The following is a 16,606-nucleotide window of genomic DNA, read 5'->3' on the forward strand; positions in this document are numbered from 1 at the left end:
TCCCAGGCTGTTGTGTGAGGCAAGGGAGGAGATTGCAGGGGCTCTGACACAAATTTTCAGAACCTCTCTGGCCACAGGGGAGGTGCCAGAGGACTGGAGGACAGCTAACGTAGTACCATTATTCAAGAAGGGTAGTAGGGATAAACCAGGGAATTACAGGCCAGTGAGCCTAACATCAGTTGTAGGGAAATTATTGGAAAAAATTCTGAGGGACAGAATTAGTCTCCACTTGGAGAGGCAAGGATTAATCAAGGATAGTCAGCATGGCTTTGTCAGGGGGAGATCATGTCTAACCAATTTGATTGAATTTTTCGAGGGGGTGGCTAGGTACGTGGATGAGGGTAGTACAGTTGATGTAGTCTACATGGACTTCAGTAAGGCTTTTGACAAAGTCCCGCATGGGAGATTGGTCAAGAAGGTAAGAGCCCATGGGATCCAGGGCAATTTTGCACATTGGATCCAAAATTGGCTTAGTGGCAGGAGGCAGAGGCTAATGGTCGAAGGTTGTTTTTGTGACTGGAAGCCTGTGTCCAGTGGTGTACCACAGGGATCGGTGTTGGGTCCTTTGCTGTTTGTAGTGTACATTAATGATTTAGATATGAATGTAGGAGGTATGATCAGTAATTTCGCAGATGACATGAAAATTGGTGCAGTGGTAAATAGCGAGGAGGGAAGCCTTAGGCTACAGGACAATATAGATGGGCTGGTCAGATGGGCAGAACAGTGGCAAATGGAATTTAACCCTGAAAAGTGTGAGGTGATGCATTTTGGGAGGACTAACAAGGCAAGGGAATACACAATGAATGGTAGGATCCTAGGAAGTGCAGAGGATCAGAGGGACCTTGGTGTGCATGTACATAGATCCCTGAAGGCAGCAGGACAGGTAGATAAGGTGGTTAAAAAGGCATAAGGGATACTTGCCTTCATTAGCTGAGGCATAGAATATAAGAGCAGGGAGGTTATGATGGAGCTGTACAAAACGTTAGTTAGGCCACAGCTGGAATACTGTGTGCAGTTCTGGTCACCACACTATAGGAAGGATGTGATTGCATTGGAGAGGGTGCAGAGGAAATTCACCAGGATGTTACCTGGGCTGGAGCGCTTCAGCTATGAAGAGAGACTGGACAGGTTGGGGTTGTTTTCCTTAGAGCAGAGAAGGCTGAGGGGGGACCTGATTGAGGTGTAGAAAATAATGAGGGGCATAGATAGGGTAGATAGAAAGGAACTTTTCCCCTTAATAGAGGGGTCAATAACCAGGGGGCACAGTTTCAAGGTAAGGGGATTTGAGGAAGAACTTTTTCACCCAGAGGGTGGTTGGAATCTGGAACTCACTGCCTGAAAGGGTGGTAGAGGCAGGAACCCTCACAACATTCATGAAGCATTTAGATGAGCACTTGAAACGCCATAGCATAAAAGGCTACAGACCAAGTGCTGGAAAATGGGATTAGAATAGATAGGGCTTGAAGGCCAGCACGGACACAATGGGCCGAAGGGCCTCTTTCTGTGCTGTATAACTCTATGACTTCCCTCGAGACTCTACCTTTGACTCCAGCCCCATTCCTCTCCCACATCTATCTGTGACTGGACTGTCATTAGGTCCAATCATGCCTCCTGTTCGACTAGACAGGTCTTGACTCCCGCGTGCAATGCCATGGGATATATTAAAAATCTTACTTAATTTCTGGAACTAGAGCTCACAGTCTCAGATTAAGGGGTCAGCCATTTAGGACAGAGATGAGGAGAAATTTCTTCACTCAGAGGGTGGTGAATCTTTGGAATTCTCTACGCCAGAGGGCTGTGGATGCTCAGACGTTGAGTATATTCAAGACAGAGATTGATAGATTTTTGGATACTAAGGGAACTAAGGAATATGGGAATAGTGCGGGAAGGTGGAATTGAGGTAGAAGATCAGCTATGATCTTATTGAATGGCGGAGCAGGCTCGAAGGGCCAAATGGCCTATTCCTGCTCCTATTTCTAATGTGCTTATGTTCTTATTTGTCACCTATTTCAAGAAGTGCTTTTTATGTCAATGCTTGCAATGGAAAAATCCTACTTCAAAATTTTCTAAAGGATAGACACTGGGGTAGATTTTAACTTGGCCCGCCCAGCATAAATGTAAAATTACCCTGGCGCTCTGGCTGCTGCCACCCTCAAGGGGCCTTAAGCTGGGCAGCCGCAGCACAAATCTGTTTCAGGTGGGAGGCCCTTTTAATATGCAAATCAGGGTCCTATGATGAACATACGAATCCGATTGCAATTTTTAATCGCTGTGGTTGATATGCTTCCCTTTCAATTGGAACCAAAAATGGTCAAAACCTTTTGCAGTGTCATCCTACAGCTAATGCTAGAAATTAAGTAACAGGCTTCCTCTTTTGTTAGAGCTGTGTTATAACGTTTGATGTTGGGTGGTATTCCCATTGCCATTGGTTTTAACCCTTTCCACTTCTTGTGCGCCTCCTCACCTTCATCTTGCTGCTCAGACGTGATGATGTCCGCCTCTTCAGAGAGAACAGCTTTGTTGTGAGATGTGGACAAAACACCTGTGTAGAAATAAAAGGAGGAGTTCTAAATACGTAATTTTGGACTCTGGGAGGCATTTATAACGACTGCTCCATAAGACCTTGAGCTATGTGCTTTTAAGAATTATAAGAGGACAAAAAATCTTATCTACTTGTTTTTATAAATCTACTTTTGTGATGTTTGGTAGCCCAAGCTACATGTGATTTATATTTTAAACACTGACTACCACAATACAGGAAACTTTGTGTTATCTGGAGGCGAACCGTCCGGCAAGCTCGAGCCACTGGCAAAAATCAGGAGCCATTTTTTATTCTTTTTGTTTCTTTTCTTTGCTTTTTTTTGAACAGTCAAGCTCTGCAACGTCTGTAGCTAAGCAACAGCTTCAGCTAGAGATGCTACAGAGACGCTTGCCGACTGTTTAGAGGCTGTTGCTAAGCAACAGGGTTTGTTGATTCATACGGAGATGAAAATCTCCGTATGTTTCAACATTAGCTCTGGAGTGTACGGCAGTTTTGAAGGAACGGCAGCAGCTCGGTCCCGTCGGTGCCGGATAGCACAAAGTTTCCTGTATTAGGACTCAATGGATGCTGCTCTCCTTGTTTATCAGGTGGAAAAGTATGGCCATTTTTCTTGCTATCAAGAAAGTAATTAATTCCCTTGGTACGGTTTCACATTTGCCCTTGTATTGTACATATTATGTGCAATATGTGGGAGCTTGTGGACATTTTTGTCCAGGGCAACTACATCTGCGGTAAGTGTCTGCGGCTCGAGGAACTTCTGCTCCGAGTTGAGGAGCTGGAATCCGAGCTGCAGACATCGCGAGACATCAGGGAGGGGGAAAGTTACCTGGACCTTTTGCTCCAGGAGGCAGCCACACCCCTTACATTAAATACTTTAGAATTGACATGTGGTCAGGGACAGGAGGGTGTGACTGCGAGTGAGGCAGGTACGGGGATCCAGGAGGTAGCATTGCAGGAGCCTCAGTCCCTGCACTTGTCCAATAAATTCGACGTTCTTGCAACCCTTGTGGACAAGTCATAGAGTCATAGGGTCATAGAGTCATAGGCCTAGAAATTGGGTTTTGGCTTAGCCAGGGCTTTAGCGCCGGAAGTTAGTGTCGGCGCTAAGTCCCCTGCGCGCGCCAAAAATTCAGTGGCGCCGCGCCCAAACGGCTGCCGGCGCTACTGAAGGGTCTTTGCGGCGGTACATCGGCGCTAACTGCCGTTTCGCGCCGCAATTCCGGCGCTGTGGCACCCGATGCGGTGCGGCAGGCTGGGGACGTGCAGGCCTCCTCCTCCCGTTAAGGAGGAGCTGCCTGCACCCGGCCGCGGCCCGCGCAAATCAGCTTAAAAATGAGCCCGGCACCTCGGACAAGTGCCGGGCTTGCATCTGTTCCGGCAGGGGGGGGGGGGGAGAAGTCCGGGGAGGGAGCTGCGGGCAGGCGGCCGGCGGGAAAGTGGCCGGCCGCCGCGGGGCCTTTAATGCGCCGGCGCAAACTGGAGTAAGGCACCTCTGCCAGAACGTTGCTTGCGGCTGCCACGGGCGAGGCGGCCGCAACTCAATTTCGGAGTTCGGGCGGGTTACCACGGCAACCGGGACGCTGCGCACACCGATGACGTCATCGGTGCCGGCGCAGCGCTACCGGTGCAACGCCGATTTAGGGCCCCAGGGAATTTTTAAACTGGCCATAACTCTGGCGCTAGTTCCTCTAGCGCCTCAAAAGCGGCGCTAAGGCAACTGAATTTCTAGGCCATAGAGTTTTACAGCACAGAAAGAGGCCCTTCGGCCCATCGTGTCTGCGCCGCCCATCCATCCCTGTCCAGTCTAATCCCATTTTCCAGCATTTGGTCCATAGCCTTGTATGCAATGGCATTTCAAGTGCTCATCCAAATGCTTCTTGATTGTTGTGAGGGTTCCTGCCTCTACCACCCTTTCAGGCATTGAATTCCACATTCCAACCACCCTCTGGGTGAAAAAGTTCCTCCTCAAATCCCCTCTAAATCTCCTGCCCCTTACCCTGAATCTATGCCCCCTTGTTATTGACCCCCCCACTAAGAGGAAAAGTTCCTCTTTATCTACCCTATCTATGCCCCTCATCATTTTGTACACCTCAATCAGGTCCCCCCTCAGCCTTCTCTGCTCCAAGGAAAACAACCCCAGCCTGTCCAGCCTCTCTTCATAGCTGAGGCGCTCCATCCCAGGTAACATCCTGGTGAATCTTCTCTGCACCCTCTCCAAAGCAATCACATCCTTCCTATAGTGAGGCGACCAGAACTGCACACAGTACTCCAGCTGTGGCCTCACCAGCGTTTTGTACAGCTCCATCATAACCTCCCTGCTCTTATATTCTATGCCTCGGCTAATGAAGGCAAGTATCCCATATGCCTTTTTAACCACCTTATCTACCTGCTCCGCTGCCTTCAGGGATCTATGTACATGTACACCAAGGTCCCTCTGACCCTCTGTACTTCCTAGGGTCCTACCACTCATTGTGTATTCCCTTGCCTTATTTGTCCGTCCAAAATGCATCACCTCGCACTTTTCAGGGTTAAATTCCATTTGCCACTTTTCCGCCCATCTGACCAACCCGTTTATACCGTCCTGTAGCCTGAGGCTTTCCTCCTCGCAATTTACCACCCCGCCAATTTTCGTGTCATCTGCGAACTTACTGATCATACCTTTTACATTCTCATCCAAATCATTTATGTAGATCACAAACAACAAGGGACCCAGCACCGATCCCTGAGGTACCCCACTGGACACAGGCTTCCAGTCACAAAAGCAACCTTCGACCATCACCCTCTGCCTCCTGCCACTCAGCCAGTTTAGGGTCCAACGCGCCAAGGCACCCTGGATCCCATGGGCTCTTACCTTCTTGACCAGTCTCCTATGCGGGACTTTGTCAAAAGCTTTACTGAAGTCCATGTAAACCACATCCACAGCATTTCTCTCATCCACCCCCATAGTCACCCCCTCGAAAAATTCAATCAGATTTGTCAGACATGATTTACCCTTGACAAAGCCATGCTGACTATCCCCGATTAATCCTTGCCTCTCCAAGTGGAGATTAATTTTGTCCCTCAGAATTTTTTCCAATAATTTCCCCACCACAGATGTTAGACTCACTGGCCTGTAATTCCCTGGTTTATCCCTGCTACCCTTCTTGAATAATGGTACTACGTTAGCTGTTCTCCAGTCCTCTGGTACATCCCCTGTGGCCAGAGAGGTTCTGAAAATTTGTGTCAGAGCCCCTGCAATCTCCTCCTTTGCCTCCCACAGCAGCCTGGGATGCATCTCGTCCGGGCCTGGGGATTTATCCACTTTTTGGCCTGCTAAAACCGCTAGCACCTCCTCCCTCTCGATGCTAATATGTTCAAGTATGTCACAGTCCCCTTGCCCGATTTCTATGTCTGCATCGTCTTTCTCCATAGTGAACACAGATGCAAAAAATTCATTTAAAACCCCGCCTACATCCTCTGGCTCTACACACAGATTGCCACTTTGGTCCCTAATGGGCCCTACCCTTTCCCTGGTTATCCTCTTGCCCTTAATATACTTATAAAACATCTTAGGATTTTCCTTTATTTTGCTCGCCAGTGTTATTTCATGGCGGGGAGAGACCTTTACAGGAACATGTTGGCGTTGTACTCTCTCTATTTCCCTTCTGAAAGTCTCCCACTGTTTTGATGTGGATTTTCCTATAAGTAGCTGCTCCCAGTCCACTTTGGCCAGATCCTGCCTTATCATATTAAAATCGGCCTTCCCCCAATTTAGAACCCTTATTTCCGGGCCGTCTTTGTCTTTTTCCATGACCACCTTAAATCTCACCAAATTATGGTCACTGTCGCCAAAATGCTCTCCTACTGACACTTCCACCACTTGCCCGGCTACATTCCCCAGAATTAGGTCCAGTACCGCCCCCTCTCTTGTAGGACTTTCTACATGTTGGCTCAAAAAGCTCTCCTGGATGCACTTTAAGAATTCTGCACCCTCTAAGCCTTTCACACTCTGACTGTCCCAATTTATATTGGGGAAGTTGAAATCCCCCACTATTATTACCCTATTATTTTCGCACTTTTCTGAGATTTGCCTACATATCTGTTCCTCTATCTCCCCCTGACTGTTTGGGGGCCTATAGTACACTCCCAGCAAAGTGCTTGCCCCCTTTTTGTTTTTAAGTTCTACCCATATGGCCTCATTAGAGGAACCCGCTAATATATCATCCCTCCTTACAGCAGTAATTGACTCCTTAATTAATATTGCAACACCCCCTCCCCTTTTACACCCCCCTCTGTCTCGCCGGAAGATTCTATACCCCGGAATATTGAGCTGCCAGTCCTGACCCTCCCTCAACCATGTCTCCGTGATAGCAACAATATCGTACTCCCATGTGTTCAACAACAACTTCAGTTCATCCACCTTATTTGCAAGACTCCTTGCATTAAAATAAATGCCTTCCAGCCCTGCCATATTCTCTTTTGCCTTCACATATTTGCTCTGCCTTCCCAGCTGACTTGTTTTTCCCTCTGTATTTGGCTGTAAATCACCCCCTACTATAGCTCCACTCTGTACCCCAACCCCCTGCCAAGTTAGTTTAAACCCTCCCCAGCAGTGCTAGCAAACCTCCCCGCAAGGATATTGGTTCCCCTCTGGTTCAGGTGTAAACCGTCCGACTTGTACAAGTCCCACCTTTCCCAGAAGCAGACCCAGTGATCCAGGAAACTAAAGCCCTCCCCCCTGCACCATCCCTTTAGCCACGCATTCATCTGTTCTATCTTCCTATTCCTATACTTACTAGCACGTGGCACCGGGAGTAATCCAGAGATTACAACCTTTGAGGTCCTGCTCTTTAATCCTTCACCTAGCTCCCTAAATTCTTGCTGCAGGACCTCATCCCTCTTTTTACCTATGTCGTTGGTACCAATGTGGACCACGACCACTGGCTGTTCACCCTCCCCCTCCAGAATGCCCTGCAGCCGCTCAGTGACATCCTTGACCCTGGCACCAGGGAGGCAACAAACCATCCTGGATTCACGTCTACGGCCACAGAAACACCTATCTGTTCCCCTTACTATAGAATCCCCTACCACTATTGCTCTCCCACTCTTTTTCCCCCCTTCCTGGGCAGCAGGAGCACCCCCAGTGCCAGGAAGTTGGCTGCTGCTGCCTTCCCCTGGTGAGTCATCCCCCTCAACAGTATCCAAAGCGGTATACTTGTTTGAAAGGGGGATGTCCACAGGGGGTCCCTGCACTACCTGCCTGCCTTTGTTGCTCCGCCTGATGGTCACCCCCTGTGCTGCCCTACCCTGAGGCGTGAACAACTCGCTAAACGTGCTATCCACGAGCCTCTCAGCATCGCGCATGCTCCAAAATTCATCCACCCGCAGCTCGAGCGCCACAATGCAGTCTACAAGTAGCTGCAGCTGGATGCATTTCCCGCATACATGGTCGTCAGGGACACTGGCAGCATCCCTGACTTCCCACATAGAGCAGGAGGAGCAGAACACGGGTCTGAACTCTCCTGCCATGACTTACTCCTTTAATTAATTTTTAAAATTTATTCAATACCCCAGTTACAGGTATGCTCTAGGGCGCTTTATTTACCAACTATCCCCACTACACCACAGAATTTTAACACCACAGAATTCAAGCTTGTATTGAAAAAAGAGAAATACTCACCAACCAATCACCTACCTGCTCTCTGGTGACGTCACACACTGATTACTTTTTACCTCTCTCCCCGCTGCTGAGAAGTGCGGGGACTGCGGGGAGGACGAGCAAACTGACCACGGCACCATGGTACAGGAAGCCGTTCAAGTGGGGGGAGTAAAAAGGAAGGTGGTTGTAGTAGGCGACAGTATAGTTAGGGGGATAGTCACTGTTCTCTGCAGCCAAGAGCGTGAGTCCCGAAGGCTATGTTGCCTACCCAGTGCCAGGGTAAAGGACATCTCTTCTAGGCTGGAGAAGAACTTGGAGTGGGAGGGGAGGATCCAGTTGTTGTGGTCCACGTAGGTACCAAAGACATAGGTAGGACAAAGGAAGAGGTTCTGCTGAGAAAGTTTGAGCAGCTGGGGACTAAATTAAAAAGCAGAACCATAAAGGTCATAATCTCTGGATTATTACTGGAGCCATGAGCAAATTGGCATAGGGTCAATAGGATCAGGAAGATGAATGCATGGCTCAAAGATAGGTGTGGGAGAAGTGGGTTTCAATTTGTGGGGCACTGGCACCAGTACTGGGGAAAGAGAGAGCTGTTCCATTGGGACGGACTACACCTGAACCATGCTGGGACCAGAGTTCTAGCGAATCGAATAACTAGGGAGGTAGATAGGGCTTTAAACTAAATAAGGGGGGGTGGGGGGCAGGTTCCCAGTGGAGAGAAATCCAGAATGCTAAAGTGAAAAGACAAGGAAGCACTTCAGGAAAGTGATTGGGGTAAGGATAACCAGATTGTGTCAGGAAGGGACAGAGCGTACAAAGGAGTGCACTAACAAATAAGGTCCGGGTAAGAGAAAATGGTAATAAGATAAATAGGGCCATAGTACAAAAAAATGTTAAGATGTCTAAAAATGTTAAAAAGACAAATCTAAAGGCACTGTATCTGAATGCACGAAGCAGTCGTAATAAGGTAGACGAAGTAACAGCACAAATAGATGCAAACGGACACGATATAATTGCGATTACGGAGACATGGCTGCAGGGTGACCAAGGCTGGGAGCTGAATATCCAAGGATATTCAATATTTAGGAAGGACAGGCAAAAAGGAAAAGGAGGTGGGGTGGCATTGTTAGTAAAGGATGAAATCAGAACAATAGTGAGAAAGGATATTGGCTCAGGAAATCAAGATGTAGAATCAGTCTGGGTGGAGCTAAGAAGCACCAAGGGGCAGAAAACATTGGTGGGAGTTGTCTATAGGCCTCCAAACAGTAGTGGTAATGTAGGGGATGGCATCAAACAGGAAATTAGAGATGCATGTAACAAGGGTACTACAGTAATCATGGGTGACTTCAATCTACATATAGACTAGCCAACCCAAATTAGCAATAATACTGTGGAGGATGAATTCCTGAAGTGTGTACGAGATGGTTTTTTAGACCAGTACATTGAGGAACCAACTAGGGAACAGGCTATCCTAGATTGGGTATTGCGCAATGAGAAGGGGTTAATTAATGATCTTGTTGTGCGGGGTCCTTTAGGGAAGAGTGACCATAACATGATAGAATTCTTCATTAAGATGGAAAGTGAAGAAGTCCAATCTGAAACTAGGGTCCTAAATCTAAACAAAGGAAACTATGAAGGTATGAGGAGTGAGTTGGCTATGATAGATTGGGGAGCTTTATTAAAAGGCATGACGGTGGATAGGCAATGGCTAACATTTAAGGAATGAATGCATGAATGCAACAGTTATACATTCCTTTCTGGCACAAAAACACAAAAGGAAAAGTGGCCCAACCGTGGCTAACAAAAGAAATTAAGGATAGTATTAGATCCAAAGAGGAGTCATATAAAGTTGCCAGAAAAAGTAGCAAGCCTGAGGATTGGGAGCAGTTCAGAGTTCAGCAAAAAAGGACCAAGAGATTGATTAAGAGGGGAAAAATAGAGTATGAGAGTAAACTTGCAAGGAACGTAAAAGCGGATTGTAAAAGCTTCTACAAGTATGCAAAAAGAAAAAGATTAGTGAAGACAAATGTAGTCCCTTACATCAGAAACGGGAGAATTTATAATGGGGAACAAGGAAATGGCAGAGCAATTAAACAAATACTTTGGTTCTGTCTTCACAGAAGAGGACACAAATAACTTCCCAGAAATGCAAGGGAACCAAGGGTCTAGTGAGAAGGAGGAATTAAAAGAAATTAATATTATTAAAAAAATAATGCTGGAGAAATTAATGGGACTGAAAGCAGATAAATCCCCAGGGCCTGATAATCTGCATCCCAGAGTACTAAAAGAGGTAGCCATGGAAATAGTGGATGCATTGGTTGTCATCTTCCAAAATTCTATAGATTATGGAACAGTTCCTGCAGATTGGAGGGTGGCAAATGTAACCCCACCATTTAAAAAAGGAGAGAGAAAACAGGGAACTACAGACTGGTTAGCCTAGCATCAGTAGTAGGGAAAATGCTAGAGTCTATTATAAAAGATGTGATAACAGGACACTTAGAAAATATCAATGGGATTAGACAAAGTCAACATGGATTTATGAAAGGGAAATCATTTTTGACAAGCCTACTGGAGCTTTTTGAGGATATAACTGGTAGAATAGATAAGGGAGAACCAGTGGATGTGGTGTATTTGGATTTTCAGAAGGCCTTTGATAAAGTCCCACATAAGAGGTTAGTGTGCAAAATGAAAGCACATGGGATTGGGGGTAATATACTGGCATGGATTGAAAATTGGTTAGCAAACAGGAAATAGAGAGTAGGAATAAATGGGTCTTTTTCGGGGTGGCAGGCGGTGACTAGTGGGGTACCGCAGGGATCAGTGCTTGGGCCCCAGCTATTCACAATATATATCAATGATTTGGATGAGGGAACCAAATGTAATATTTCCAAGTTTGGTGACGACACGAAACTAGGTGGGATTGTGAGTTGTGAGGAGGATGCAAAGAGGCTATAAGGCAATTTAGGCAAGTTGGGTGAGTGGGCAAATACATGGCAGATGCAGTATAACGTGGATAAATGTGAAGTTATCCACTTCGGTAGGAAAAACAGAAAGACAGCGTATTATTTAAATGTTGATAGATTGGGAAATGTTGATGTACAAAGGGACCTGGGTGTCCTTGTACACCAGTCACTGAAAGCAAACATGCAGGTGCAGCACGCAGTTAGGAAGGCAAATGGTATTTTGGCCTTCATTGTAAGAGGATTTGAGGACAGGCGCAAGGACGTCTTACTACAGTTATACAGGGCCTTGGTGAGATTATGTGCAGGTTTGGTCTCCTTACATAAGAAAGGATATACTTGCCATAGAGGGAGTGCAGCGAAGGTTCACCAGACTGATTCCTGGGATGGCAGGACTGTCATATGAGGAGAGATTGGGTCGACTAGGCCTGTATTCACTAGAATTTAGAAGAATGAGAGGGGATCTCATTCTATAAAATTCTGACAGGGCTAGACAGACTGGATGCAGGGAAGATGTTCCCCCTGGTTGGGGGGTCTAGAACGAGGGGTCACAGTCTCAGGATACGGCGTAGGATATTTAGGACTGAGATGAGGTGACATTTCTTCACTCAGAGGGTGGTGAACATGTGGAATTCTCTACCACAGAAGGCTGTGGGGGCCAAGTCACTGAATATATTTAAGAAGGAGATAGATAGATTTCTCAACACAAAGGCGTCAAAGGGTATGGGGAGAGCGGGAATATGGTATTGAGATAGAGGATCAGCCATGATCATATTGAATGGTGGAGCAGGCTCGAAGGGCTGAATGGCCTACTCCTGCTCCTATTTTTCTATGTTTCTATGACTCACTTTACCTTGTCACCTGTTGGAGATCATTAAGCCACTTCCAACACTCTTCTGCTGGAAGTTGCTTTGGAACAATTGAGTCGTGCCCCCTTTGGGGCGCTAACTTCGCTACTTTTAGCGCCCCGAAAAAATTAGCAGCCCTGTGGCCAAAATTCATCGGTAGCGCCCCAAGAAGGAAGCGGGGTGCTACGTGCCACGGTACTGCAGGCCTTCCTCCCCTTCTTTAAGTCAATATCTGTTTTTTTTTAATAATATCCTTAACTAAAACAAAACTGACTCTCTGATTGTGGTGTTTTGCAGCCACCAGTGGAAATTAGGCTTCCCTTGCTAACTGGAGTCGAGGAGTTCAAGTCAAGTTTTTAAACAGTTTAATTCAAATTATTACATCCACCATTCAACTGGATGGCTGAAGTCACAGTCTGTGTGTAAAACAGTGGTAAATCGCATTTTAGCACAGGGGCAGTAATTGCAGCTAATCATTTGCACTTAATGCACAAATTGCCTTAATGATTCCAGACTGTATCACAGCTGTTTTTGGGCAGTCACTATGTATGAATCTAGGTCACCACCTGATTACTGGAGTCCAGGCAAACAATCCTTATCCCAGGTGAATTCTAATCATTAACTTTACTCAAAATTGGGTGTTCTTGGAGATGGTAAAAACAGTTTAAAAATGAGAAAAGACCGTGTCTAAGTGCATCATTACATAAGACAATGGCCCAGAAATTCGGGTCGAGGGCTTCCCGCGGGTGCAAGCCCCCGACCTGCACTTACCTTGCGCGCAGGCTGTTGAGCTGTGGGCCCCCGTGGAATTCCGATCCGGGGCCTGGTTCAGCTGCCGGCGCGCAGTACTTGCATATCCCAGGGGCGCAGTTAATTCGATGCGTCCCCTGGGATCACATGGGCCATGGGGAGCCAATCGGAGCAGGGAATGCTCCATTCATAAGTCTGATAGGAAGTGCTGTCAAGACTTATAAATATTACTTCTTACAAAACATCATTAAATCTTCAAATAATTTTTTTTTTAAATCACATTTTTTACATAAACTATAAATTAAATGAAATAACTATTTTAAACAATAATTTAAATTTTTGAAAAAAATAATTTTATTTTCTAACGGGGCTAAAAATAAACTTACCTTGCTTTAAAGTATTTAAAAATAATAAACCTGTGGAAAAAATGTTTTATTTTAATTAATTCACCACTTACCTTGTAAAAAGCAGGCCTTACGCCTGCTTTTTACATTTCTAAATTCTGCAGGCTTACGTTCCCGGGAAAACCTGTAAAAAAAATGAAGTTCGACGTGCACGCGCAGCCTCCCCCGTGCACGCGTTCGACCTCTGAACCTCTTCGTTCAGGGGAGCGGAAGTGCCAGTTTGCCGCGCATGCGCAATGCATGCAGGAAACCGACACTTCCATTGGGCCTACGGGTGAGTACCCCGTGCGTACTCACCCGTGGAGACCTGAATTTCTGGGCCATTAGTACTGACGGAAGTCACAGATTAGTCTATTGAATGTACAAACCTTTGGTATCACTCTGCAGCACAATTACTTACAAAAATAGAAAATGTAGAATAAATCAGGTGAAATTGGGCTCTTCGTGGGCTTGTCAAAAACATTAAGTATTCCTGTTCACCTAGTCAAGTTTGATTGTGTTCTTGGCAGTTTGCCATGGTCATTGCTGAGTCTGCTGACTCCAGTGAGAATGATCAGAGGACCTCATTAAATCATTTAGTCAGTAGTATTGATAGGCCGTGTGTGTGAACTGCAGAGACTTAATCAACTTGAGCTTCTGACCCAATTCACTGGGAATACCTCATTCATAGGAAATAGTTTCAATCAGTAATCCTTCTCACAAATGGAGTTAAATTGTTCATCCATTTTAATCAAAACCTTTTCAGTGGGTGCCTTCTTTGAACAACGGGACAGTAGGTCATTGCTCACCATCTTCGGGGCGCTGCTGAGTGGGAGGCCTGAGAACACAGCCCATTCTTCTCAATCCACCAGGGAAGAAAAAATACATCAGGGGAATCCAAGTTTCTTGTCATCATGGCCACGTAGGTGCATATTACGGAGCCCTGTGGGCCATATGTGTAATGTATTATCACATGGTCTGTCACATGGTTTAGTACGAGCATGCTCAGTTCATTCTGGCCAATTAAAGCAAGCACATGGATAAGAAATTCATTATAGCCCAGGAATTATTTTTATTCGTTCATGAGATGTGGGCGTTGCTGGCAAGGCCAGACTTTATTGCCCATCCCTAATTGCCCTTGAGAAGGTGGTGGTGAGCCGCCTTCTTGAACCACTGCAGACAGTGTGGTGAAGGTACTCCCACAGTGCTGTTAGGGAGGGAGGTCCAGGATTTTCACCCAGCGATGATGAAGGAACAGCGATGTACTTCCAAGTCAGGATGGTAGGTGACTTGGAGTGGAACTTGGAGGTGGTGCTGTTCCCATGCGCCTGCTGCCCTTGTCCTTCTAGGTGATAGAGGTTGTGCGTTTGGGAGCTGCTGCCAAACAAGCTTTGGTGAGTTGCTGTAGTGCATCTTGTAGATGGTGGAAAGGCTTTGGGGAGTCAGGAGGTGAGACACTTGCCGCAGAATACGCAGACTCTGACCTGTTCTTGAAGCAGCTGAGGATGGTTGGGCCTAGGACACTGCCCTGAGGAACTCCTGCAGCGATGTCCTGGGGCTGTGGTGATTGACCTCCAACCACCACAACCATCTTCCTTTGTGCTAGGTATGACTCCAGCCAGTGGAGAGTTTTTCCCCCGATTCCCATTGACTTAAGTTTTACTAAGGCTCCTTGATGCCACACTTGGTTAAATGCTGCCGTGATGCCCAGGGCAGTCACTCTCACCTCACCTCTGGAATTCAGCTCTTTTGTCCATGTTTGGACCAAGGCTGTAATGAGGTCTGGAGCCGAGTGTTCCTGGCGGAACCCAAACTGGGCATCAGTGAGCAGGTTATTGGTGAGTAAGTCCTGCTTGATAGCACTGTCGACAACAACTTCCATCACTTTGCTGATGATTGAGAGTAAACTGTAGGGGCGGTAATTGGCCGGATTGGATTTGTCCTGCTTTTTGTGGACAGAACATACCTGGGCAGTTTTTCACATTGTTGGATAGATGCCAGTGTTGTAGCTGTACTGGAACAGCTTGGCTAGAGGCGCGGCTAGTTCTGGAGGACAAGTCTTCAGCACGGCAGCCGAGATGTTGTCGGGGCCCATAGCCTTTGCTGTATCCAGTGCACTCAGCCATTTCTTGATATCACTAGGAGTGAATCGAATTGGCTGAAGATTGGCTTCTGTGATGGTGGGGACTTCAAGAGGAGGCTGATATGGATCATCCACTCGGCACTTCTGGTTGAAGATGGTTGCAAACACTTCAGCTTTGGCTTTTGCACTCACGTGCTGGGCTCCACCATTATTGAGGATGGGGATATTCATGAAGCCTCCTCCTCCCCTTAGTTGTTTAATGGTCCACCACCATTCACAGCTGGATGTGGCAGGACTGCAGAGCTTTGAGCTGATCCGTTGATTGTGGGATCGCTTAGCTCTGTCTATAGCATGGTGCTTCCGCTTTTTAGCATGCGTGTGTTGCACCTTCCCCAGGTTGGCACCGCATTTTTAGGTATGCCTGGTGCTGCTCCTGGCATGCTCTTCTACACTCCTTATTGAACCAGGATTGGTCCCCTGGCTTGATGGAAATTGTAGAGTGAGGGATATGCCGGGCCATGAGGGTACAGATTGTGGTGGAGTACAATTCTGCTGCGGCTGCTGATAGCCCACAGCACCTCATGGATGCCCAGTTTTGAGCTGCTAGATCTGTTCTGAATCTATCCCATTTAGCACAGTGGTAGTGCCACACAACACGATGGAGGGTGCCCTTAGTTTAAAGATGGGACTTTGTACCCACAATGACTGTGGTCACTGCTACCAATACTGTCATGGACAGATGCATCTGTGACAGGTAGATTGATGAGGACGAGGTCAAGTAGCTTTTTCCCTCATGTTGGCTCTCTCACCACCTGTCGCAGGCCCAGACTGGCAGCCTTCAGGACTCTGCCAGCAGTGGTGCTACCGAGCCACTCTTGGTGATGGACATTGAAGTCCCCCACTCAGAGTACATTCTGCGCCCTTGCTACTCTCAGTGCTTCTTCCAAGTGGTGTTCAACATGGAGGAGTACTGATTCATCAGCTGAGGGAGGGCGGTAGGTGGTAATCAGCAGGAGGTTTCCTTGCCCATGCTTGGCCTGAAGCCATGAGACTTCATGGGGTCCGGAGTCAATGTTGAGGACACCCAGGGCCACTCCCTCCCAACTGTATACCACTGTGCTGCCACCCCTCGTGGGTCAGTCCTGCCAATGGGACAGGACATACCCACGGATGGTGATGGAGGAGTTTGGGACATTAGCCGAAATGTATGATTCTGTGACTAAGACTATGTCAGGCTGTTGCTTGACTAGTCTGTGGGACACCTCTCCCAATTTGGGCACAAGTCCCCAGATGTTGGTGAGGAGGACTTTGCTGGGTGTGCCGTTGTCATGTCGGTAGCTAGTGCTGAGGTCGAGGTTGATGGTCCAGCCGGTCTTATTCTTATTATTGTTTTTCGTAG

At 47.0% G+C, this 16,606-nt stretch overlaps 1 long non-coding RNA gene across 1 annotated transcript in view; it reads right to left on the reverse strand.

The window, feature by feature from the left end:
- The window catches only part of LOC147124275 (uncharacterized), a 55,447-nt gene that overhangs the window by 25,964 nt on the left and 12,877 nt on the right, over nt 1-16,606 (reverse strand). The window contains exon 2 of the long non-coding RNA XR_015077924.1: nt 2,465-2,542. This is a non-coding gene — a long non-coding RNA (uncharacterized LOC147124275). The remainder of the gene's footprint in view (nt 1-2,464; nt 2,543-16,606) is intronic.

The sequence above is a fragment of the Somniosus microcephalus genome, chromosome 1 (assembly GCF_052327205.1).
Source record: "Somniosus microcephalus isolate GS21.2 chromosome 1, FLI_Smic_1.0, whole genome shotgun sequence".
Lineage (NCBI taxonomy): Eukaryota > Metazoa > Chordata > Chondrichthyes > Squaliformes > Somniosidae > Somniosus > Somniosus microcephalus.